The following is a 25,344-nucleotide window of genomic DNA, read 5'->3' on the forward strand; positions in this document are numbered from 1 at the left end:
CATCTTTAGGGGCAATTCGTCTGTGGGTCCGCTGTAAGTGATCGAAGGCAGTGCTCCTCTCTCTTCTCTCTGCTTGTTGGTTTCCTCCACCTTTGAACCAGGTACGGGCTACTCTTCCCCCCAGGCTGCCTTCCCTCTCCACCCTGTCCTCCTGCCTCTTTGCCACTGTCCACGCCCAGTTTCTTCGCACAGTCCAAAGCCACTGCAGGGAAAGTTTGGCCCTGTATTCACATCCATCAGTAAGAGTTCTTTCTCCCTGTGCTTCCATAGCCTGTCTGCCAAGCCTGTGGCCACATCAAATACCACTTCCTTCCCCACAAAGCAATGTCATCCTCCAGCCTCAGGTTTCTTGAAGATGATTGCTAGACAGTTGAGTTTTAGCGCCCACATTTTTGCCAAGATGAATGATGGATGTAACAGCCTCCATGAATGGTGTTCAAACTGCACATTCCTGCTTCTTCCAGACCCTTCCACCAAGGTCCCAGGAAGCTCTGCTCCTCCGAGGGTCGTCCAGGAAGCTGCATGGCCCTCAGAGGTGGGGAGCATGAGAAAATATTGGGGATCTGGACTGGTGCTGTTGTCCTGCAAAGCTGTATGTCAGTCATATTTGCAGGGACGTCCCTGGCGGTCCAGTGGTTAAGACTTTGCCTTCCAATGCAGGGGTTGCAGGTTTGATCCCTGGTCAGGGAGCTAAGATCCCACACGCATCAGGGCCAAAAAAAACAAAACATAAAACAGAAGGAATATTGTAACAAATTCAATAAATACTTTAAAAATGGTCCACATCAAAAAAAAATTTTTTTTTAAATCGTATTTGCAAAACAAATTTTGACCAAATGCCTACCATCTAAAGGAAGGCTGCGGCAAACATCTAATGAAGAAATGGATTTTTTTTTTCTTGGCCCTCCGCACACAGCATGTGGGATTTCAGGTCCCCAGCCAAGGACTGAACCCATGCCCCTGCAGTGGAAGCATGGAGTCTCAACCACTGGATAGCCAGGGAAGTTCCAGTAATGTATTCTTTTAATGTAAAAAAATGAAAGCCACCTTCCCCCAAAAAATTACCCTCCAAAACCTTACACCGGCATGTAGTATGTGCTCAATAAATTTTTAAGTGAATGAATGAAAAACTGTTCAGACAGAGCACTTCTTCAGGCTGTAGGTACACCCTCTGCTTTCCATCTACCATTGCCTGAACAAAGCAAAGAGGGAAGAAGGAAGTGAACATTTTGAAGCCTGGCATAGACATTTATTTGGTGGCATTTTTAAAGTTTCTTTAGAAGATGTACATTCTCAAAATCACCAACTCCAGAGACTTCCCTGGTGGGCAGTGGTTAAGAATCCACCTGCCATGGGTTCGATCCCTGGTCCAGGAAGATCCCACATGCCCCAGAGCAACTAAGTCCATGCACTGCAACTACTGAGCCTGCGCTCTAGAGCCCACAAGCCACAACTATTGAGCCCGCATGCCACAACTACTGAAGCCCATGCACCTAGAACCCATGCTCAGCAACAAAAGAAGCTACTGCAATAAGAAGCCTGCACACCACAACAGAGTAGCCCCCACTCGCCACAGCTAGAAGAAGCCTGTGCACAGCAATAAAGCCCCAACGCAGCCAATAAATAAATACATAATAAATAAATAAATAAATATCACCAACTCCAAATGACTCTATTGATTACCTGGTAATTACCTAATATAGGACAAAGTGTACAGTAACATACACTATTTTTACGTAGAAACTCCTCACACTTAGCAAGGATTCAATAAACATATAAGTGAAAAAAAAATGAACGCTTCTAAATGAAATAAATTGCGGTATGGGTCTGTGCTGTTAAAAGCATGCAGAGTAAATGGAAGAAGGTCAATAAGATTTGAGTCAGTCACACAGGAGAGAGAATCTAGGCTGGCCCTAAAAAATAAACACTCTTTTACGATGGGAATCTGGGTATGCTAGTGATTGTTCGTAATATATGTACACAGTAAAAAAAGAAAATAAAAATCGGAGAAGTAAAATGCTTAAACTGAAAGTAAGCCCTGCGCTTCTGCCCCTTTCCATCCGTATATCACGCTCCCAAAAGCAGCCGCTTCTAACGCGTTTAACTTGATTCCATTTTTTCTAAGTTCGGTGCAAGTTTTGCCTGGCAAACCGAAAGACCCGCGCAGGCCAAGGCAGCAACGGTATCCGAAGCGAGAGAGCCAGGGCCCAGAAGGATGCTGCAGGATGCACAGGGGCTAGCAAAGTGCCCAGCACAGGTCAGTGCCTCTGCTCCCAGGTGGCCCTTGTACACGGGTTGGTGGAGACGTAAAGTTCCGGGTAACACACACCTCTCTCCCCTTGGGCACCAAGACACTGCCCTACTGGCTGATCCAAGGGTCTCTCACGAGATGGCTGATGATGAACCAACACCCCCCAAAGCACGGTAAGCCGTGGGTAACAACCAAGAGTCCTCAGCTCCAACTTAAAAAACGTTCAGCCAACAGACTGGCTGGTGGATCCCTTGCTATCTCTTTTAATACCATCTTCCCTGCCACTTCTGGTCCTTGGTGTGTTCCTTACTCCAGCTGATTTCATGACAATGCCAGGGATCATCACAGGAAAACATCTCAAGTCAGATTTTGCAAAAGGGCTCAAGGCAAAAGTTCACTGTTTGGCTAAACCAGACATGTCCCGGACCAGCTGCACACATGCGTTTCACATGTCTAGAAGCAAGTAATAATCCCACTCAAACCAGTTTAAGCAAACACAAGTGGAGGATTTATGGAGAGGAAACAAGGTCTCTAGTATCATCCAAGGTGAGACAGTGTTGCCAGACGTCGTGGAGTCCTAAAACCAAAATCAAGAAAGTCATTGGGAAACAAGAAAGTCATACTCTCCACCTTTCTAGTCCTGTCCCCTCACCCAGCCTACTTGGGGTGGCAGGATCAGGACTCCTCTTCTCTCTGTGCATCTCTTTTCTTCTCTCTCTACATAGCTGCCTTCTGTGCTTCTCCAGCACACGGTGAAAAATGGCCATGAGAGGCCCACATTGAACTTGTAGCACATGTGGTTAAGAGTAGGCTAGATTCTTGGAGCACCAGTTCCAAATTCAGGAATCACTGGCCGGGCTTGGGCGAGGTATCTTCCCCTGCTCCAGTCAACTGGGCGGGGGAGAGGAGTGGTGTCAGGTGTCACGTGGGAAGGGCTCTAATAAAAATGTGTGCGGTTGGGAAGGCAATGATGGGAGAAAATAAGTGTCATTCCTAGTACTGTAAATGAAAGTCACTTTTTCTTGCTAATAAATATAATCATAGAATTTACATCTGAGGGGCATTAAAGGTCATCTAATTTAACTCTTTATTTTGTAGATAAGAGTCATGACCCAAGAAACGTCATTTTACATTTATTAATGTTGTTTGATGCTAGTTTGCTTGCATAAGGTTTTATTGTTGGCTAGTTTTCTGAAAGACAGTGGTGTCTGTTCTCTTGAACATAACAGGGTAGAGTACAGAGGGCAGGCCCACTGAGGCAACACTACCTGAGTGCAAATCACAGCTCCACCATTTACTAGCTGTGTGACCTTGGGAAGATTGATTAGCTGCTCTGTGCCTCAATTTCCTGCTCCATAAAATGTGGGTAATAATACGACCTGCCTCATGTGAATACTGTGAGTTCTAAGTGAGTTAATGTGTAAGGTGTTTAAAATGGTGCCTGACACAGATCGAGGGCCATAAAAGTTTATGTGAGTCACCAACAGTGGCGTTACTTAAACACCTTGAGACACACGCATTAGCCAACAGAATCATCTGGAACCATCAGAGCAAGGAGCCATTCGCTAAGGTACAGTAAACCTAAAAGTATATATTTACTTCTAATAAAGATGATTTTCTAATTTTTCCAACTTAGAATTCTTCCACAGGATAGAAATGCAGAAAAGTAGAAAGAAAATAAAGTTGCTGATAACTACAACACTCAAAAATAAGCACGGGTAGATCGCTGAATTTTTTTCAGACTATTTCTGTGCGTATTTATTTGCACAGTTGTGATCACACTGTATATATAATTCAGCACGTTGCTCTTAACCACTTAACATTATAGCATATGCATTTTCCCATGTCATTAAATAGTTTCAAATGCCTCTATTTTGATGGCTGCATAATAGTACAGCACATAGATATATACTGATTCCCTAAAACAGTCCCCTATTTGGAAAACATAGGTTATTTCCAATTTTAAACTCTTTGAAACCCTTAATCCAGATTGCCAAATTAACCTCCAAACAATCTGGCTCAATTTTCTCTCCCATCAGCAAAATGAATGTTTTCCCGTATGCTCAACTGAAATGAGTATTATCATTTTTTAAATCTTTCCTTAGTTGATAGATATTTAAAAGCTATGTTATTCTTGCTTTAAATTATATCTCTTGGACTTCTCTGGTGGTCCAGGGGTTAAGACTCCATGCTTCCACTGCAGGGGCATGGGTTCAATCCTGAGTTGGGGAACTAAGATTCCATATGCTGCATGGCACGGCCAAAAAAATTTTTTTTAATTTTAAAAATAAAATAAAATTCAAAAATAAATTATATTTCTTAAATACTAGCTGAAGATATTAAACATTTTTCTAGGTCAACCATTTACAGTTTCTATTTACAACATGTTAGTTCACATCATTTGCCTATTTGTCACTTGAAATCTTACCCTTTCCTTATGCGTTAGCTGGCATTCTTTAGATTGTTAGGCTGTAAACTTGTCTTATTTGCTATAATAGTTTTCTCAATCTATGTGCACTTTTTGATTGAGCTGTAGTTGATTTACAATATTGTGTTAATTTCAAATGTACAATGAAGTATCACTTCACACCAGTTAGAATGGGCATCATCAGAAAATCTACAAAGAGTAAAGGCTGGAGAGGGTGCGGAGAAAAGGGAACCCTCTTGCACTGTTAGTGGGAATGTAAATTGATACAGCCACTATGGAGAACAGTATGGAGGTTCCTTGCAAAACTAAAAATAGAGTTACCATATGACCTAGCACTCCCACTACTGGGCATATTCCCAGAGAACACCATAATTCAAAAAGACACATGCACTCCAATGTTCATTGCAGCACTGTTTACAATAGCCAGGACATGGAAGCAACCTCGATGTCCATCAACAGATGAATGGATAAAGAAGATGTGGTACATATATACAAAGGAATATTACTCAGCTGTAAAAAGGAACAAAATTGAGACATTTGTAGAGACCTGGATGGACCTAGAGACTGTCATACAGAGTGAAGTAAGTCAGAAAGAAAAAAACAAATATCGTATACTAACACATATATGCAGACTATAGAAAAATGGTACAAATCAACCAGCTTGCAAGGCAGAAACAGACACAGATGTGGAGAACAAACATATAGATACCAAGTGGGGAAAGCGAGGGGGGTTGGTGTGGGATGAATTGGGAGATTGGGATTGCAATATATACATTACTAATAAGAAAAATAATCAAATTGTACACTTTAAATATATGCAGTTTATTGTATGTCAATTGTATGTCAATAAAAGTTCTTAAAGAAAAAACATTTCAAATGTAGAGCATAGAGATTCAATATTTTTGCAGATTATATTCCATTATAGGTTATTACAAGATAATGGGTATAATTCTCTGTGCTATACAGTACAGTAAAACCTTGGTTTGCGAGCATAATTCGTTCCAGAAACATGCTTGTAATCCAAAGCACTTGTATATCGAAGCAAATTTCCCCATAAGAAATAATGCAAACTCAGATGATTTGTTCCACAACCCAAAAATATTCATATAAAAATGATTACAATACTGTAATATAATACAAAATAATAAAGAAAATACAAAATATAAAGAAAAATAAACAAATTAACCTGCACTTACCTTTCAAAACCTTTCGTGGCTGGTGTGAGGGAGACAAGAGAGACGAAGGTTATTGTGTAGGATGACTTTCACTGTCACTAACGTAATCACTGCTATCTATTGGCTCAATGGAATCTTTTTCTTTTCTTTTCGTGCAACTTTAACAAGGAACCTATCCAATGACACTTGTTTTTGCCTCCTTTTGAGGATTTCACGGAAATGTGACATTGCACTGTCATTAAACAGATTCATCGCTCGCACTGCTACAGCCTTAATCGGGTGGTGATTTTCTACAAAATTTTGCACTGTTTCCCACATTTTACACACCTCCCTAATCTCATCTGAAGTGAGGGATTCCTCCGCCTTTTTCTCCTCCTCCTCTGTGGATGGGATCTCCTCCATAACCTCTTGCTGTCGCTCGCGATGCAGATCCATCGCGTCGGTGGTCAGCTCCTGGCCATGTTCCTCCTCCAGCTCTTGAATGTCGTTCTCATTCACCTCCAGTCCCATGCTCTTCCCCAAGGACACATTCTCATCGACAACTGGCGGCTCCTGTTCATGAGCGAGCGAGCTCAGTCATGTCCAAGAACATGTGGCAGTCAGGCGACAGTTTCCTCCAAGCGCAATTGGAGAAATCCCGCAGCGGGAGAGAGAGGAGAATCACTGGCTCAGTTGTGCTCATGTGATGTTCGGTGTCACTTACTACTGGTATTGCAAGCCATTGCTCGTTTATCAAGTTAAAGTTTATTAGAAATGTTTGCTCGTCTTGCGGAACACTCACACAACAAGTTACCCGCAATCCAAGGTTTTACTGTATATCCTTTTTGCGTATCTATTTTACATACAGTAGTTTGTAGCTGTTAATCCCATACCCCTAATTTGTCCCTCCTCCCTTCCTTCTTCCCTTTCGTAACCATAAATTTGTTTGCTGTATCTGTGTATCTGTTTCTGTTTTGCATTTACATTCATTAGTACTGTTTTTAGATTCCACATATAAGTGATATATAGTATTTGTCTTTCTCTGTCTGACTTATTTCACTAAGAATAATGTTCTCTAGGTTGACCCACATTGCTGAAAATGGTGGCATTTCATTCTTTTTTATGGCTGAGTAATATCTGATTTATGTGCGTTTTAAATTCAGACATTTTTGCATGCAAATTTTAAAATCTTTATATCATCAAGTCTGTCAATGTTTTTCTTTAAAATTTCACATCTTACTTATAGCTTAGATGGACCCCTCACATTCGTATCAGGAAATACTCCATTATATTTTCTTTCAGGTTTTATTTGTGTTATCTTTTTTTTTTTTTTTTTGCTATCTAGGATATTTTGGTATAGGTAAAAGTTAAAATGTATTTTTTTTTTCCAAATAGCTGGCTAATTGTCCCAATCTCATTTATGGTCAACGGAGCCATTCTCCAGATTTGATTACGATTACCTACTGAAGTGTTATAAAATTAGGAATCTTCTCAAGGCTCTTTTGTTCCTGATCAAACTCAGTTAACCCAAGTTATCCCTGCCTCCTTTTTCTTTGGGCATGTGCACATGATTAGGCATGAGGATGGTGAGGTGGACAGTATCTGGTCTCAGAAAGTCACGTGCTATCCTCTGCTAAGGAGAACTTAATTCCATTTGGTCTTTGGGCTCCTGTCTCTACCATCCCATCATCCGCTTTTTTTTTCTTTTAATACATGTATTCTTTTTCATATTCTTTCACATTATGGTTTGTCACAGGATATTGAATTTAGTTCCCTTGTTGTTTACCCACACTATACGTAATAGTTTGCCTCTGCTAATCCCAAACTCCCAGTCCTTCCCTCCCCCCACACTTGGCAACCACAAATCTGTTCTCTATATCTGTGAGTCTGCTTTTGTTTCATAGATATGTTGATTTGTGTCATATTTTAGATTCCACATGTAAGTGATATCATATGGTATTTGTCTTTGTCTTTCTGACCTACTTCGCATCATATGATCGTCTCTAGATCCATCCACGTAGCTGCAAATGGCATTATTTCATTCTCTTTGACCATCGCCCACTCTGACTCATCACCCCATCATGACTGCTGTGGTCTCTAGTTGGCACAGTCCATGGTTCACCTGCTGATAACACCCCATGTTACTTCCTCCAGGACCCTTCCAGCCTCCTGGCCTTCTTACAACCCCTCTGTCCTGGGGTCCTGGGAGACTGCACAGCTGTCTTAAGCCATCCCACACCTCGACATGCCACACTACCTTCCTTCCATGGCCTCTCTGGTGGCATAACGGCCACTGTCTGCAGCACCCTCTGGAGAGCAGGGCACAGACACACCCTACTTTGAAATCTCCCTAAATGTACTTGGCATTGCTCGCTCACACCTCCCACTCCTGTAGGACCTCTGGTGAGACAGCACCAGAGCTTTGCTCCGCACTCTCCTTTCTGCCTCGTTGGAGCTCTTCTTCCTCCCCGTCCCCAGTTAGTCTCTACCTTATAGTGTCATAAGCCTCTCCCAGCCCAGTGTCATCTGACACCACCTTCCCCTTTACTGCTTGTGGCCAGTCTATTACGAAGTCCGTTGAAATTTACTTCCTAAATATCTCATAAATATACACAGTTCTGTTTCCCCTGCTCTCAGGTGGTAAACACCATCCTGCATCACCTGTACTTGCTTAGATCTCCCACAGCCACTTTTGCATCCTTTCGATGCACTCTCACAGAAGCCAGTGAGATCTTAAAGACACAAATCTGATCATGTAACTCTTACTTTGTGCACTTCGGCAAATTTCCTTTGCTCTCAGGATACAACGCCAGATCCTGCCCACTTCGGCCACGTTCAAAGGCACCCCACCAGCCCCCACCCCCCCACCGGCCCCGCCACCTGCTGGCCCTACAGCCTCTTACATACACATCCTTTCTCCCAACCCAGCGCCTTTACCTTTGTTCTTCTCTCTGCCTAGGTAGCTTCCCTTGTCTTTTCTGTCCTTTTCCCTGTCCTCACCTCTACCCACACCCTTTCTTCTGGCTAACCTAACCCCTACCACCTCCTCAGGGAAGACTTCCACTCATGCCAGAGGTTAGGTCTCTCTCAGTCAGGGCCCAAGAGCTCTGTGAAGATAGGGCCAATGTTACTTGCTCCTCCTCTGGTACTTAGCATACAGTAGGTCATGAATGAAAGAATACAAAGGAAGAATGCAGGAGATCCAGGTGGGAAACATGAATTAAGTCTTAGGTACCTAAAAAGTGCTTGTCTCTATTCAATATCCATCATTCGTTCTTATGTATTATTTTCCTAAATCATGCACCTTAATTTATGACGCTCAGCTGGTGATCAAAATTTCCAGTAGTGAATTGGGCACATTTCCTGCCTTGTACGTAATGTCATAGCTTCTGTCTACCTAGTCTACCAAAGGCAAAAAAATGGAAGTGTAAATTCCAAACAAACTTGGGAGGAAGAGACATCAAAACACACTTGAAAGTTTATTAAGTGAATGAACAGAATGAAACTGCAAGGCTACTTCAGTCACATGGAGTCTGATCGTCCCTCAAAAAAATGACTTACGGAAAACAAAACGTGAAAATCTGCATCTCCCCTTTACGTTTTTTGATAGCAATGGAAGAAATATGGTTTTCTGAGAAAACTCAAGCAACAAATGTTTCTGAAGAGAAGCTTCAGCCCCAGAATTTTACAAGCTGATAGTCATTTGGAAAAACTGGATTATAAGCACACACCCTTGGCATGGCCTAGACGAAAGGAATAGCCTCTTTTCCAGGGGAAAAGATGGGCCATCTTCTGTCATATAGCTATTTTCTAGCACATCTCACAACCCCAAACTGTCACGTAAACCACAATACCTTAACCTGAAATTATTTACTTTTAATAATAGAAACATTATTTTTGACTGCAATGAAACCATAAATCTGGCCTGTTTTGCTTCACCTCATTTGTTTGGACGGCCATCTGGCAAGATTATTTAACACAGTGCAGACTCTTCCCCAGGACAAGTCAAATATTTTCTATTTAAAAGTTGATGCCATGCCGAAGTCTGAGCTGTAATTCTTTTTTCATTCTCTTCTCTTTGCTTTTTATAGCCAGATAAATAGAGGATTTGACTTAGAACTTCTTTTACTTCTCTATTCACCGTACAATGATAAAGTAATAAAACTGCTTCCAAATGCTACATTCGAAAAGCAGTGTCATAACTTTCGAGAAACCACAACCAACTGTAGATCTTTCTGCCTTCTGGGAGAGAGGGATCATTCATCTCGAGGTAGATAGGTCTTTGGTTCTGAGGAAAACACCTCAGAGAGCATTTTTACTAGATAGTTCTTTTTAGTAGAAAGAAAAGAGGCCCTTTGGGCAAACCTGAATGGCCAAGTTTTCTACATGATAAACAAATGGAATCTTGTAAAATTCTTCAAGGCATAATGAAAGTTTAAAATAAAGTTATCTGAGATTTCCACCAGTACATAATAAAACGAAACTAGCACGTGGAAGGTAAGGTAAAACTGAAAAGTCCTATAGCCTGAACTTTTATCTAAAATATATTGGGCATTAATTTCTAACTTTGGGGCTTCCTTGGTGGTGCAGTGGCTAAGAATCCACCTGCCAAGGCAGGGGACACAGGTTCAATCCCTGATCCAGGAAGATCCCACATGCCTCGGAGCAACTAAGCCCATGAGCTGCAACTATTGAGCCTGCACTTTAGAGCCCATGAGCCACAACTACTGAGCCCATGTGCTACAACTACTGAAGCCTATGTGCCTAGAACCCATGCTCCGCAGCAAGAGAAGCCACGGCAATGAGGAGCCTGTGCACCACAAAGAAGAGTAGCCCCCACTTGCCACAACTAGAGGAAGCCTGCATGTAGCTACAAAGACCCAACACAACCAATAAATAAATAAATAAATAAATAAATAAATTTATTTTAAAAAAATTTCTAACTTTGGATTTAACATTTTGTTTGTTCATGTGTGTTTTTGCCGTGTGTGTGTGTGTGCATGTGTATGTGCACATGTGTGTGGTGAGAAGGCTTAATATCTACTCTCTTAGCAAATTTCTTCTTCTTCTCCTTTCCTGCTCCTTCTCTTCTTTTTCTTCTTCTTCTTTCTTCTTCTCCTCCTTCTCCTTCTCCTCCCTCTTGTCCCTCTTCCTCCTCTTCCTTCTCTTCTTCCTTTTCCTCCTCCTCCTTCTTTTTTAGATTCCACGAGTTAAGTGATATCACACAGTATTTGTCTTTATCTGGCTTGACTCAATTAGCATATGCCCTCCAGCTTCATCCACATTGTCACAAATGACAGACAATATCTGTGGCTAAACAATGTCACCCTGTATATACCTACCACACCTTTATCCATGCACCCATCCATGGACACAAGTTGTTTCCGTATCTTGGCTGTCATGAATAAAGCTGCAATGAACTTGGGATTGCAGACATCTCTCCAAGATACTAATTTCATTTACTTCAGACACATACTCAGAAGTGGGATTGCTGAATCATACGGTAGTTCTATTTTTCATTTTTTGAGGAGTGAGGTGATATCTCATTATGGTTTTGACTTACATTTCCCTGATGATTAGTGACATTGAGCACCTTTTCATGTACCTGTTAGCCATTTGTATATTTTCTTTTGAAAAATGTCTATCCAAGTCCTTTGCCCCATTTTAAAATTGGATTATTTGTTTTTTGGCTTTGTGTCTGTTTTTAAAATCCTTACATAGGATTTTAAGTGATTTCCCACTCTTATGTAAATGAGAACTAGACAGTTTTACTACATCAGTCCTAAAACCACTGTACATATGAAACATTCAAAGAATAATTGGCTTTACTTTACTTCCAGACATACACAAGATGCATTTTTTTCCTTTTTTATGGCCCAAGCAGATAAATGTCTAAAATATATTTCACCGAAATATCACTGAAGTGATGGCAGCAAGAAGCAGAATGGTGGAGTGATTAAGAAGGTGGGGTCTACCATAAAAAAGCATGAAAGTGTGCCATTTGCAGTTGGACCTAGAGGTGATCATACTAAGTGAAGTAAGTCAGACAGAGAAAGACAAATATATGATATCACTTAATGTGGAATCTAAAAAAAGTGATGCAAATGAACTTATTTACACAACAGAAACAGACTCACAGACATAGAAAAGAACGTATAGTTACTAGAGGGGGAAGGGAAGGGAGAGAATAAATTAGGAATTTGGGATTATCAGATACACACTAGTATATATAAAATAGATAACCAACAAGGACCCCACTGTATAGCACAGGGAACTATATTTAATATCTTGCAATAACCTACAATGGAAAATAATCTGAAAAAGAATATATATATATATATGCACACATATATATATACACATATATAACTGAATCACCTTGTTGTACACCAGAAACTAACACAACATTGTAAATCAAGTATTCTTCAATTTTTTTATATAAATTTATTTATTTATTTCATCATTTATTTTATTGGCTGTGTTGGGTCTTCTTTGCTGTGCGTGGGCTTTCTTTTAGTTGCTGCGAGTGGGGGCTACTCTCCATTGTGGTGCGCGGGCTCCTCATTCCATGGCTTCTCTTGTTGCAGAGCACAGGCTCTAGGCACGTGGGCTTCAGTCGTTGCAGCACATGGGCTCAATAGTTGTGGCTCATGGGCTCTAAAGCGCAGGCTCAATAATTGTGGTGCACAGGCTTAGCAGCTCTGCAGCGTGTGGGATCTTCCTGGAGCAGGGATTGAACCTGTGTCCCCTGCATTGGCAGGAGGATTCTTAACCACTGCACCACCTAGGAAGCCCTGACTTCAATTTTTTTCTAATGGAAAAAAAATAAGAAAGGAGCTGGGCTCTGCAGTCAGACTTTGGGTTTTGAATCCTGGTTCCACCAACTTAGTTTTCTCATCTGTAAAATGGGGATACTTTTAGTAATCCCCTCCTGGGGCTGCTATGAGGATTCAGTTAGATAGTCTGCATAAAGCTCCAAGCACAGTTTCTGGCAGATACGTGCTCAGTAAGTTCTAACCATGAGGAGGAGGAGGAGGATGAGAAAGAGAGAGAGAGGAAAATCTGAGAATTTAAATGTAACCTTCTGTCTAATAAAATGTGATGTTCTCACGTGAAGGGCTATATTACACATATTTATATCCTGGCAACTAACAGAACACTTGAAATATGGAAGGTAATTTTTTTTCCCACACCTCAGGGCACGCAGAACTTCCCCGACTAGAGATCAAACCCTTGCTCCCTGCAGTGGAAGCACAGAGTCTTAACCACTGGACCACCAGGGAAGTCCGGGAAGGTAATATTTATTGATTGATTTCAGTTACGCAACAATTATTGAGCAAGCGTCTGCCATGAAACCAGCACCGACTGTGGGGGTTCAGTGGAGGAAAAGGTTGCTCACCCAAAGCCAGAATATACTCTTTTAGGGGCAAAAAGAAGAAATTAAGTTTTTGCCTCTCACATATAACTAAATCCAATATTTACTTCCCGCATTGTCCTTTCTTTGTCGTCTTCGGCTCAGCTAAGGGAACGTGTAGAACCCAGGAAGCCTCACCTGGTGCTGGCTTCACTAGGGGTCCCAGGCAGGAAGCAGCACACTAGTAGGGTTGCTCCCAGCTGACCAGGGGTTGGTTTTGAGGGTGTACATCACAGGTCAGAGAGGAGAGCCTGAGAACATGCAGGTGGGTGCGGCAGCCTCCCCGGCGTAGAAGCCCCATATACATCAGGAATCATTTCCATTGCGACAGTCCTAGAGCCACAGCTTCCCTGTCCCCGTGGGGAGAAATCCAAAGCTGTGCCCTCTCACCAGGCAGTTATATTCATTCACGGACCTCCCAGTCTCTATGCAGCTTACCAACCATGGGTCATTCTTAGCAGAAGCAGTGTTGCCTGGTAACACAGCTAGCATTCACTTCCATCAGATATGCAGGCAAACAGAGCTAGAAAGGTAGCCCAAGGTCATTTTTTTTCATAAAGAAGAAAATGTCTTGTTAACCTTTTACTTGCTGCTCCCTATTCCTGGCCCTTCGGAGCTCCCCATATCTTATCATAAATCACCAATGAGAAGTCTCTGAGGCACCCTAAACTCAGCAGGCACAAGACCCATTCACATAATTGTCTCCTCTCTCCCCACCACTGGACACTTTTTTATCCCCAGCCACATCGTGTGGCTTGCAGGATCTTAGTTCCCTGACTAGGGATCAAACCTGGGTCCGTGGCAGTGAAAGCACCATGTCCTAACCACTGGACTGCCAGGGAATTCCCTGTGTTCCCTGTTTAGATTAACACAATCGTCATCCATCCTATCACCCCCTGCATGGCACGTGTCCTTCCATTGTTTCCCTGACAAATTCCTGAGCATAACAATTAGAGCTCATCCGAATCTAGACATGGTCTACCTCCAGCCTCTTTCATGCATCCCAGCCTCTAGACACAGACCATTTTTCATTCTCCCACATGCCATGGTTAGAAAATACCTACAGCCTTTGTCAAGACCTGGAAGATCCTTCTACTGACTGCGGCTGGTCAACCAAGACCTTCAAACCTTTGAAAAACCAAGTCAAGCATCACCTTTGCAAAACCACAGTGTCATCCCTGGTATGTGCTCGTTACTTCCTCTGTCTCCTCCTGAAGCACATTTGCAGCCTCCCTGCAGCACTGCCCATGTGGCCGTGGTTCCCATCACCTACAGAGTTGCTCAGGGAAGAAACTGAGCCTTATCTGTACTGTCTTCCCCAGAGCCAGGCCTCCATGCACGCTTCTCGGCACACAGAGAACACTCAAAATCTGCTGACTTGAATGCAAATGGTAGCATTGAGACTGTGCCTTAAGAAACTAGTAGAGGGACTTCCCTGGTGGCACAGTGGTTAAGAATCTGCCTGTCGATGCAGGGGACACAGGTTCAAGCACTGGTCTGGGAAGATTCCCACATGCCATGGAGCATCTAAGCCTGTGCACCACAACTACTGAACCTGTGCTCTAGAGCCCGTGAGCCACAGCTATTGAGCCCATGTGCCACAACTACTGAAGCCCGCACACCCAGAGCCCGTGCTCCGCAACAAAGAGAAGCCACAGCAATGAGAAGCCTGCACCTTGCAACGAAGAGTAGCCCCTGCTTGCTGCAAGCAGAGAAAGACTGCAGCAACGAAGACCTAACGCAGCCAATAAATAAATAAATAAATATATTAAAAGAAAGAAAGAAAGAGAGAGAGAGAGAGAGAGAGAAAGGAAGGAAGGAAGGAAGGAAGGAAGGAAGGAAGGAAGGAAGGAAGGAAGGAAGGAAGAAAGAAAGAAAGAAAGAAAGAAAGAAAGAAAGAAAGAAAGAAAGAAAGAAAGAAAGAAAGAAAGAAAGAAAGGAAGAAACCAGTAGAACTTCTGAGAACAAACAAGGAGGAAAAGGCTCGGAAGCAAGAAGGTGAGAGCAAGTTTAGAAAACAGTCCAGTTTTCTGACACATGGGTCCTTAGAAGAAAATAGACATTTCAAATTCACTACTATCTTGCCCCAACCCAAGAGACTTTGTCTTTATTCAGTAGGAAATGGTTGTAGCTCGCTGCTTTTACTTTTGAAGCGGTATCAGAATACTTTGATTTATTTATTCTCTGTTTTATTGAGATACAGTTGATATACAGCACTGTGTAAGTTTAAGGTGTACAGCATAGAGATTTGACTTGCATCATGAAATGATTGTCACAAGTTTAGCGATCTTTCCATCATCTCATATAGATACAAAATTAAAGACATAGAAAAAAATCTTTTTCCTTGCGATGAGAGCTTTTAGGATTTACTCTCTTAACTTTCACATATACTATACAACAGTGCTAATTATATTTGTCATACGATACATCACATCCCTAGTACACATTTATCTTATACCTGGAAGTTTGCCCCTTTTGCCTGCCTTTATCCGATTCCCCCTGCCCCACCCCTGCCTCTGGTAATCACAGATCTGATCTCGTTTTCTATGAGTCTGCTTAGTCGTTTGTTTCCAAAGTGTAATTGACCCACGACACTATATTAGTTCCTGTTACACAACAAAGTGATTCGGCATTCCTGTAGATCTCAAAATGACCGCCGCTTTAAGTCTATGATCTGTCACCATGCAGAGATACTGCAGAGTTATTGACTATATTCTCCACACTGTACATTTCATACCCATGGCTCACTTATTCTGCAACTGCAAGTGTGTACCTCTAAATCTCCCTCACCTGTTTCTTTTCTCCCCCCACCCCCTCTCCTCTGTCTGTGCTCTGTGTCTATAACTCTATTTCTGTTTTGTTATGTTTGTTCATTTGTTCTGTATTTTAGATTCCACATGCCAGTGAAATCATACAGTATTTGTCTTTCTCTGTCTGAATTATTTCACTTAGCATAACACCCTCTAGTTACCTATGCAAGGATTTAAAAAAAAAATGAGAAGTTATACCACAATCAAGGCTCTAGGTAAGATTATTTCTAAATGATAAGATTCATAGATCTTTTAGAAACAAAAAAAGATTCCTCAAATCAAGGCTATAAAAGCTAAACAAAGGATAGAGTGTAAAAATGAAATACTACAATTTTTGCAATGCTTTCAACCCTCCTAATACACAAGCTTTAAGATGAAGGACCATCACCAGTGCTCTGTAGCATGGAAACACTAGACCTACATGAGTGTCATCTTTGGCTTCTGAGGATCCCTTTATACCCTGTCATCACAGGGCATCCAGTCGTAATAATGAGATTACTAACACCTGCCAATTCAAAGGCACAGCTCACTGTTGAGTGACAAATGAAAGGAGCTGGGACAACCCATAGGACAAAATAATGCAAGGCTTTTGAGGTCAATTTCAAGTATTAGAAGCTGAGAAAAGTACTAGACAAGTTGACCCAATGTACTCTTTCCAGTTCTTGTTTTTTGGAAGAGAACAAAACAAATTCCTTAATGTGATTATAATCCTTCCTTCTTCTTCCTCACCAGGAGCAGACTAACATTCCAGACAATCTATCCCAGAATGGTTATTTTTGGTTTTGTTTTTGGTTTTGTTTGTTTTTTTAAATTTTTTAAACTGAAATATAGTTGATACTTGTTTCAGGTGTATAGCAAAATGATTCAGTTATACATATATTCAGTTATATATATATATGTATATATATATTCCTTTTCAGATTCTTTTCCATTACAGGTTATCACAAGATATTGAATACAGTTCCTTGTGCTATACAGTAGGTCTTTGTTGTTTATCTATTTTATGTATAGTAGTGTGTATCAGTTGATCCCACCCTCCTAATTTACTCCTCACCACCCCTTTCCCCTTTGGTAACTATAAGTTTGTTTTCTATGTCTGTGAGTCTATTTCTTTTTGTAAGTAAGTTCATCTTTTTAGATTCCACATATAAGTGACATCGTACGATATTTGTCTTTCTCTGTGTGACTTCCTTCACCTAACATGAAAATCTCTAGGTCCATCTATGTTGCTGTAAAGGACATTATTTCATTCCTTTTTATGGCTGAGTAATATTCCATTGTGTGTATATGTGTGTGTGTGTGTGTGTGTGTGTGTGTGTATATATATATATACACACACATACACCACATCTTCTTTATCCACAAAATGGTTATTAAACACCTAGAATTTTGACAGTACTCCCTCTGACACTAAGTGACAAAAAGGAAAAGGAAAAAAACATGAAGTTCCTGCCATTGAGAAGTATGTCTCACTGGGAAAATAGAACTAAAAAAGCTAGGCCATAAGATGTGGAAGAAAAAAACAAGGTACAGACTAATGTCTATATAATTTGCTCCTATTTATATGACATATACACAAGCCTATATAAGCATCTTTCTGCCTAAACATTTTCTGCATGATATATCAAACCATCATTGCTGGTGGTAACCTCTGGAGATTGGACCTGGTGTGTGGGGTCAGAAAGACATTTTTAACTTTTTGCACCACCTTATACTGTTTGTTTACCATATGCATGAGTTTCTTTCATTTTTAAAATTGCAGTAAGTTAAGCAGCACCACAAGACAGGATTTAATTACATAGCGAGTGAATAAAAGAAAAACCAACCTTTACTGACTAATATCTGTGAGCCCGGTGTACCTCCCTGACACCTCCCAGTCACTGCCGCCCCGGGGTGTGGCTCTGATGTCTCTGGCCCCTGGGAAGCAGACTGCAACCTCTCCTTGTGCTATTCTGTCACCTCAGTCAAACCCACATTTGGCTCCGGCTCCAAGCTTTTTCTAGCATATGGAATGCAGCCAAATTTGGATGGTTTCCCAGGGAGGGTAAATAGTGTGCTGGAGATTGACTTAAAACAACCAAATTCCTTTTTAGCAAAGCCAATGGGATCAATCCAACCCTTGTAAAGTACTACCTAAATTGTTTTTATTTCCTTTGATTGCTTTTTCATCTTGAAAACTACAAAACAAACACACCCTCTTCAACTTAGGATACGCTGCTTTTAGAACTATTTACCCCATGTTGAAACCAAGCACACATAGCTTCTTTACTTCATCAGTAGTGCTGATGAAAACAAGAAAGTACTTTCTACTATAATAATTGTTTAAAAAACAAATCAAACTTCTCTGATATCTATACACAGTGAATGTATAGCTATTTCTATCAAACCCTTATCAAATGCTGCCCTCTAGTGGAATATTCAGTAAAACCTTCTGCTAAAAATAGATGGTTAATTAAAGCTTGGATGCTTTTAAAGGAGAGAACAGGAGTAGACCCACGTCTTTTGAAATTAAATATTCACCATCCAACAATAATTACCTGTATCTTTCATAAAATGCTGACATTGTCATCATTTCCTTAAATATGTTAAATATTTGCCTGGCTGAGAAATTTTTACCTTAATACACAAATATAGTCTGTTTTCCAAAGCAGTCCTGAGCTGACTTAACAAACACTCCAACAAAATGTTTAAATGTATACTATTTCATAAAAAGTTACCTCTAGAACTTTTTAGATATGCACAATATTTTAAAAATCATATATCAGCAACACTGCTCTGAGACTTAATATTGTTAAAACAGAGTACAAGAGGAGCAACTTTTACAACATAAGGACATTTTAGCAAGAAAGCAGTAGGGGCACCTGGTTTTGGTGTCCTTGCTTTAAACATATTGGCAGCCACTTGGAAACTTCTCTCTTGCCTTTCTGCCTCATTGCCTGGAAGCCATTCATCACTTAGTTTAATAAAACTTGGGACCCAAACACGTACACACTGCCAAGTTTTCTAAGCTTTAAAAATTATTATTTTCCAGCCAGGTCAGACTTTGTATTTACAGAATATTTTTCCCTCCCTAAGAAGCCCAGGATGGTTTGTCCAGACCTCCACTGAGTGATTCTTAATCCAATTACGTACAAGCAAAAGATGGGGGAAGGGAGACAACGGAGACCAGAGCATCCTTTCAGCGCTCGCCCGGGGCAGAATCCCTGAGTCTGATGACAGCTCCCTTTCCTGGGCCTCATCTATCACACGGCTTTTATATCTATCCATCCAAAGACAGAAAGAAAAATACAATTTAAATCTCAAAGAGCCTGCGTTTTTCACAGCAGGCCCTACTCCACCTACCTTTCTAAGCTGCTCCCTGCTTCCTGCTGCCCCAATTGCTCCAAGCAACAGCAGCTGAGATGACTGTCACTCGGTGGCTTGGCTCAGGTGAAGCCAGGGGAAAATGAGGTCCCCCCCCAACCCCTCATCCCTGGGGGTGAGGATGGCGCTCACCCTCCCGGTGAGCCCCGCCTCTGGGTCGCGTTGGGAGGCGCGGTCAGGGTGAGAACACAGCTTAGCTCAGCCAATTTCTGAAGGTCACCTTTACAGCCTTATGCCCAGCTGAGCCACCGGGCTTCACACTCCACATTCAGCGTTACTCACCCTCTCTCAGCTAACCATCCCCCGTCCTCCTTCTGGTCCATATTTAAAAGCATAAGTAAATACCACAGTAAAACACCTTGTTGTTTGAAAAAGCTTGATTTTAACATCCAAGAGGAAAAAATAGAAATAACTTGGAAAGAAGTAAAAGTCCCACAGAAGACACAAGTCAATGGACCCTCCTCAGGCCACCACCCACCCTGCCCAATTTTAACTCTCCCTGTTTCACAGATAAGTGCCTGTTATTATCACCTCTATTATGAAACTCTCTCTCCACTTACAATTATCACCCCTTTCATCTTCCCTGAGGGTTTTCCCTTTGATCCAGGGTTGTGTGTGGCTTCTCCCATCGTGGAGACTTCCAGCTGGTATTTCTGCCACACTTACTTCAGCATTTAGAAATACTTTCCTTCTTCCTTCTCCTGATCTCTTTTCCTTACTGGGAGAAACACATCCAGGGTAGAAAGGCTGCGTTTGAACCAAGTTTAATTTTTTATACACTAATAGTTGTGATAAGACAGCATGGCCTTTTAAAAAAAAGTAACAGATAAAAAAATACCTTTCATAGATTTGGCTTAAGCAGAAAGAGGAGAAGAAAGAGAGTGGGAAAGAGGCAGAGAAGGGAGAGAAAACCTGTCTTCATCTCTTATCAGGACACATAGGAGTAAAAACAGAAACTCCAACTCCCTTCCTACATAATTTGCAGGCTGGCTACACAACTTGCAGAACCTAGCTCAAAAAAAAAAAATGAGAAACCCTTTCTTCGAATATTATTAAGACTTCTAAGTGATGTCAGCAGAGTGTTACACCAAGTACAGGCCCTTCTGATTGTGGGACTGTGTGTGACTACACGACAGGCAACTATGCCCCTGAAGCCAGCCCTGTCCCCTACCATAAATCAAAACAGCAGTCTTGCTATGCTAGCTATGTTGGGGGTTTTCCCCCACAATGGTCAGCCCTGCTAGGGTGATCAACTTGTCCTGGTTTGTTCTAGACCATCAGAGGTTTAGCGCTGAAAATCCCATATCCAAGGCACCTCTTCTGTCCCAGGCAAATCAGGACAGTTGGTCACCACCCTCTTCTCTGAGGACCCAATCTGGTGGCAGAGCTGTCCTCTGGGTTTCTACTGGTCTTGATTTCCTGCTCTCAGAACCAGTGGCAATGGGAAGCCAGTCCCCATCTCTGTGGTGGTGTGTGAGGCTATTGTAGATGCCTCCTGCTTCATTCCCTGATTTCTCGTGTCCCCAGAGAAAACCTGCTAAACCATGATTCTGACTGCTCGTGTGTCAGGGCTCTTATGTGACGGCACCTGTTGGAATTTCTTGTCACTCTAGACATAGATGCACCACCAAACGTAAAATAGATAACTAGCAGGAAGTTGCTGTATTACAAAGGGAGATCAACCTGATGATGGGTGATGCCTTAGAGGGCCAATACAGGGAGGGTGGGAGGGAGTTGCAGGAGGGAGGGGATATGGGCATACACATATAAATACAGCTGATTCACTTTGCTGTACCTCAAAAACTGGTACAAGAGTGTAAAGCAATTATATTTCAATAAAGAGCTTAAAAAAATTGAAAAAAATAAAATCTATAGATACTTTGAAAAAAAAAAAGAAAATTGCAATTCAGGATTTGGTAGTTGTACACTTGTAGTCTTTTTTTTTTTAAGGTGTGAGACTCCAACAATGTATGAAGTATTATTTCTACTAAGACCGTCACACAGTATATAATGCCTGTCCATAAAACTGTATTGTTCTCATTCATTAAAAGTAACAAAAAGTAACCGATGTAAAAACTGACGAACTGTCATTTTGTTCCGGGGGACCATCTAAACTACAAACTGAACTTCACATGCTTGTTTACTGTTAAACGTGAACTGAACGTTCACTAAGCGCTTTTCTGGGCCTGGAGACATTTTGATGAATTTAGTGCCATATTCCCCCTGGAATTACTTAAAGTTTAATACTTAGATGTTCTTAGTAATGTACTAATACAAAGATTAGCCAATTAACTCCTTACACAGGTATCAACCCTGCTTGAGTCTTCCTATCATTCCATGATATACATTATACTTCCCTGGGATATTGGACAGGCCAAAATTATTTCATAATTTCTCCTCATTCAGCTAATATCTCTCACGTCAGTTAATGCTCTGGCATATGCTTCACTGAGAAAATAGAAGCCACTGGGCTGAAGCTCCAAGAGCCTCCTCAAAGCAAAGGGACCAATGTATTTTTATCTGCAACTTGTCTTGCTGGCCTTCTTCCTGTAAGCCACAAGGCAGTGTCCTGGCCCTACGAGTCCAACCCTCCCTGATATTTTGCAGTCCATCCCCTTTTGTCTCCTCAAAGACTTGCTTTCCATAGCCAAATTACTTTTAAACGTTCTTTCTCTTTTATAGATCTCCTTCCAACCGAAAGATCATAGCCTAGGATAAGGGTTCTCAAAGTGTGGTCCCCAGACCATCAGTATCAGTATCACTTGGGCTTTATTAGAAGCACAGATACCTGGGCCTCACACCAGACATACTGAGTCAGAAACTCTGGGGATGAGACCCAGCAATCTGGGTTTCAACAAGCCCTCCATGTGGTCCTGTTACACACTAAAGCTTGAGACCCGCTGATCTGCGGTTGGCACTTCTCAGCTTCCCTCCACGCCATCTGACACCTGTGTCCAAAGACAAGGTGGACGGGTCACCAGGACCCCTGTGAGAGAGCTCTCTGGAGTAGGCTGGAGACTGCTGTCCTTGGCCCTCTCCTGGTCCTATTTTTATTAATGACGGGTGGAAGTGCAGCAGGCACACTGATCTCGTTAACCGATGATAGAGAGCTGGATGGGGTAGAGATGTTGAATGATGACATTAGTACCCAAAGACACAAAGTAATGGTCCAAATCTCTCAGGATGAAACTTAATAGGGTATATTAATTAGGATTAGCTTCAGCTTTGAGTGACAGAAAACCCAAAATAGCATTGGCTTAATAAGAGAGAAATGTATTTCTCATTCACACAAATGAACTCTGGAAGTGTCAGGCCAGAGTCAGTGGGGTGGCTCCGCTCCCTGGGATTCCCAGGACTCAAGCTCCCCAGTCTGTCCCATTCCTAAAGCAGGGCCTCATCGTCAAGTCAAAGATGGCAACGTCCACATTTCAGGTAGCGAAATGGAGAAAGGAGGGAGAAAAGGGCCCATTTTTGCTGTCTTTTAAGGATTCTGGATACATCACATTATCCTGCTTGCATCCTACTGGCCAAAACTTCGTCTTATGGCCGTAGCTGCGGTGGAGGCTAAGAATCATAGACTTTATTTTTCTGGGCAGCTCAGCTAGAAATGCTATGCTGTGGAAGAAAGGGAGAAAAAATATTGGGACACAATGAGTAGTCTCTGCCAACCACAGCAAAACAAAGTCCTTGGGACTTCCCTGGTGGTGCAGTTGATAAGGCTCCGCGCTCCCAAGGCAGGGGGCCCAGGTTCAGCCCTTGGTTGGGGAACTAGATTCCACATGCATGCTGCAACTAAGAGTTCACATGCCACAACTAAGGAGCCAGCAAGATGCAACTAAGGAGCCTGCTTGCCACAACTAAGACCTGGCGCAACCAAATAAATAAATAAAGTCCTCTATAGAAGGTCTAAAATGTGAATGTCCCTTGAAGATTGTTGGTAGAGAAGGGGGAGGTAGGGAGTAACAGCCATGGAAGCAGCCCTCTGCTGTCTCTCTATACAAAGGCAGAAAACCCAAGCCATACTGGCTTAAGTAAAAAGAGAAGGTATGGGATGTAAAACTGAAATTCCGAGACACAGTGCTAGCTTCAAGGTCGCCTCAAAGGATGTCATCAAGATTTGACCCTTCTCCATATCTCGGCTCCCCAGTCCTCCATGCTGGGTTCATTCCTATGCTTCACGTGGTGACAAGATGTTTACCCACAGGTCCAGGTCTCTATCCCCTGGACCTGCTGGTGAAATTCAAGTTCATTCTGCCCCACCCACATCTCCACCTGTTTCTCAAGTCATCTTCCTCTAGCAAAGTGGTTCTCAACCCTGATTACTCATTGGAATCCCCTTAGGAGTTCTTAAAATCCCCCTATACCCAAGCCAGCTTCCTAAATTTGATTTTCTTGGTCAGAGTGAGACTCTGGCATTTAAAAAATGTCTGCAGGTGGTTCTCTTGTACATCCAGAGTGAAGAACCCCTGGTCCAGCATACTGGGGGAAAGTGGAAGCTGTGCCTGCAAGTGTCTCTGGAGTCACGTCCCAAGACACTGTGTGTGGGTGTCATGTGTCTCCATCATCAGGTCCTGTTTCACCGTGGCCGCCCACCCTTACAGCACTGCTGGGCACCCCTTGAACCTCCACATCTACGTTCCCTTCATAAGATGCCATGTCTATCTATGGGGCCTGAGGAAGGGACCCCTTGACTGCCCTGCTTTTCTGTCTCCCCAAGATCTCTACACATGGCTGTCAAGGCTGACTTTCTTTTACTGAAGGACTGGGGTGATTTTAAAAGGGAAACACCAGTAGGAAGGAAAAAAAAAATTAAAGGTTTGGGGCGGCATCTGCTCATAGACTATAATTGAAATCTAAGACCAAGACCTGAAGAATGTCAACAATTAAAAGCTCCATAGCAAGGATTAGCTGATCAAAGAAGCTGGGAAGGATTATCTAGAGTGGTCACAGGAAATCCACAGGCACGTGGACTCTGGAAGCCAAGAGAACAGAGGCTGAAAGTACCATAAACGAGCTCACCCACTCTCCTCTTTTGTCTATTGACCTCACCTTGTGTCATCTACTCTGGTGATTTTGGTGACTTCTTCTTTCAGTGAAATGTTAAATCTTCAGAGCAAGGGCCACAACACTCCAAATTTCACTTGAAGCTCAAGTTACTACCCTTGGACATGTTGTCAGTAGATACTCAGATTTCTCTACAAAAAACCCCCAAAAAAACAAAAAAACAAAACTAGAAGGTCATATAGCACAAGGAACTCTGCTCAATATTCTGTAATAACCTAAAAGGAAAAAAAAAGTATAAATACATGTATATGTATAACTGAGTCACTTTGCCCTACACCTGAAACTAACACAACATTGTTAATCAGCTAAAACGAACACAACATTGTTAATCAACTATGCTCCAAAGTAAAATAAAAAAATTTAAAAATAAATAAATCAAATATAGACTTCTAAAAACAAAGGGAGAAAGAGAGGAAGGAAGGAAGGAAGGAAGAAGGAAGGAAGAAAGGAAGGAAGGAAGGAAGAAAAAACAGAAGCTCATGAAAGGCTAGGAACTTCCCAAAAGATCTTCTCCAAACATAGTGCTCCTCAAATCCTCTCAAATATCAAATCAGAGATCTAGAGTTCCTGAACTATATGAGGTTCCCAGGGTCACCACAGTGAATCAGATGGGCCCTGCAGGAGGTTTTGAAATTTTGAGGGAAACACAGGAACATCTTTCGGGCGCCATAAAAATGACTGTCTGTGAGTTATTGGGACCTAACTACTTAATAATCTAAAATGTTATACATTTGTTGGCCCATGAATAAATTCCTGAGTTGACTATAACCATGAGCCCAGAAGGTTTGGGAATGCCTGACACAGGGAAATAATTGACTCCAGAGAACCCACAGCACTCTCTCCTCCTCATACTCACCATC

This window comes from Hippopotamus amphibius, chromosome 5, assembly GCF_030028045.1.
Source record: "Hippopotamus amphibius kiboko isolate mHipAmp2 chromosome 5, mHipAmp2.hap2, whole genome shotgun sequence".
In the NCBI taxonomy this organism is placed as follows: domain Eukaryota; kingdom Metazoa; phylum Chordata; class Mammalia; order Artiodactyla; family Hippopotamidae; genus Hippopotamus; species Hippopotamus amphibius.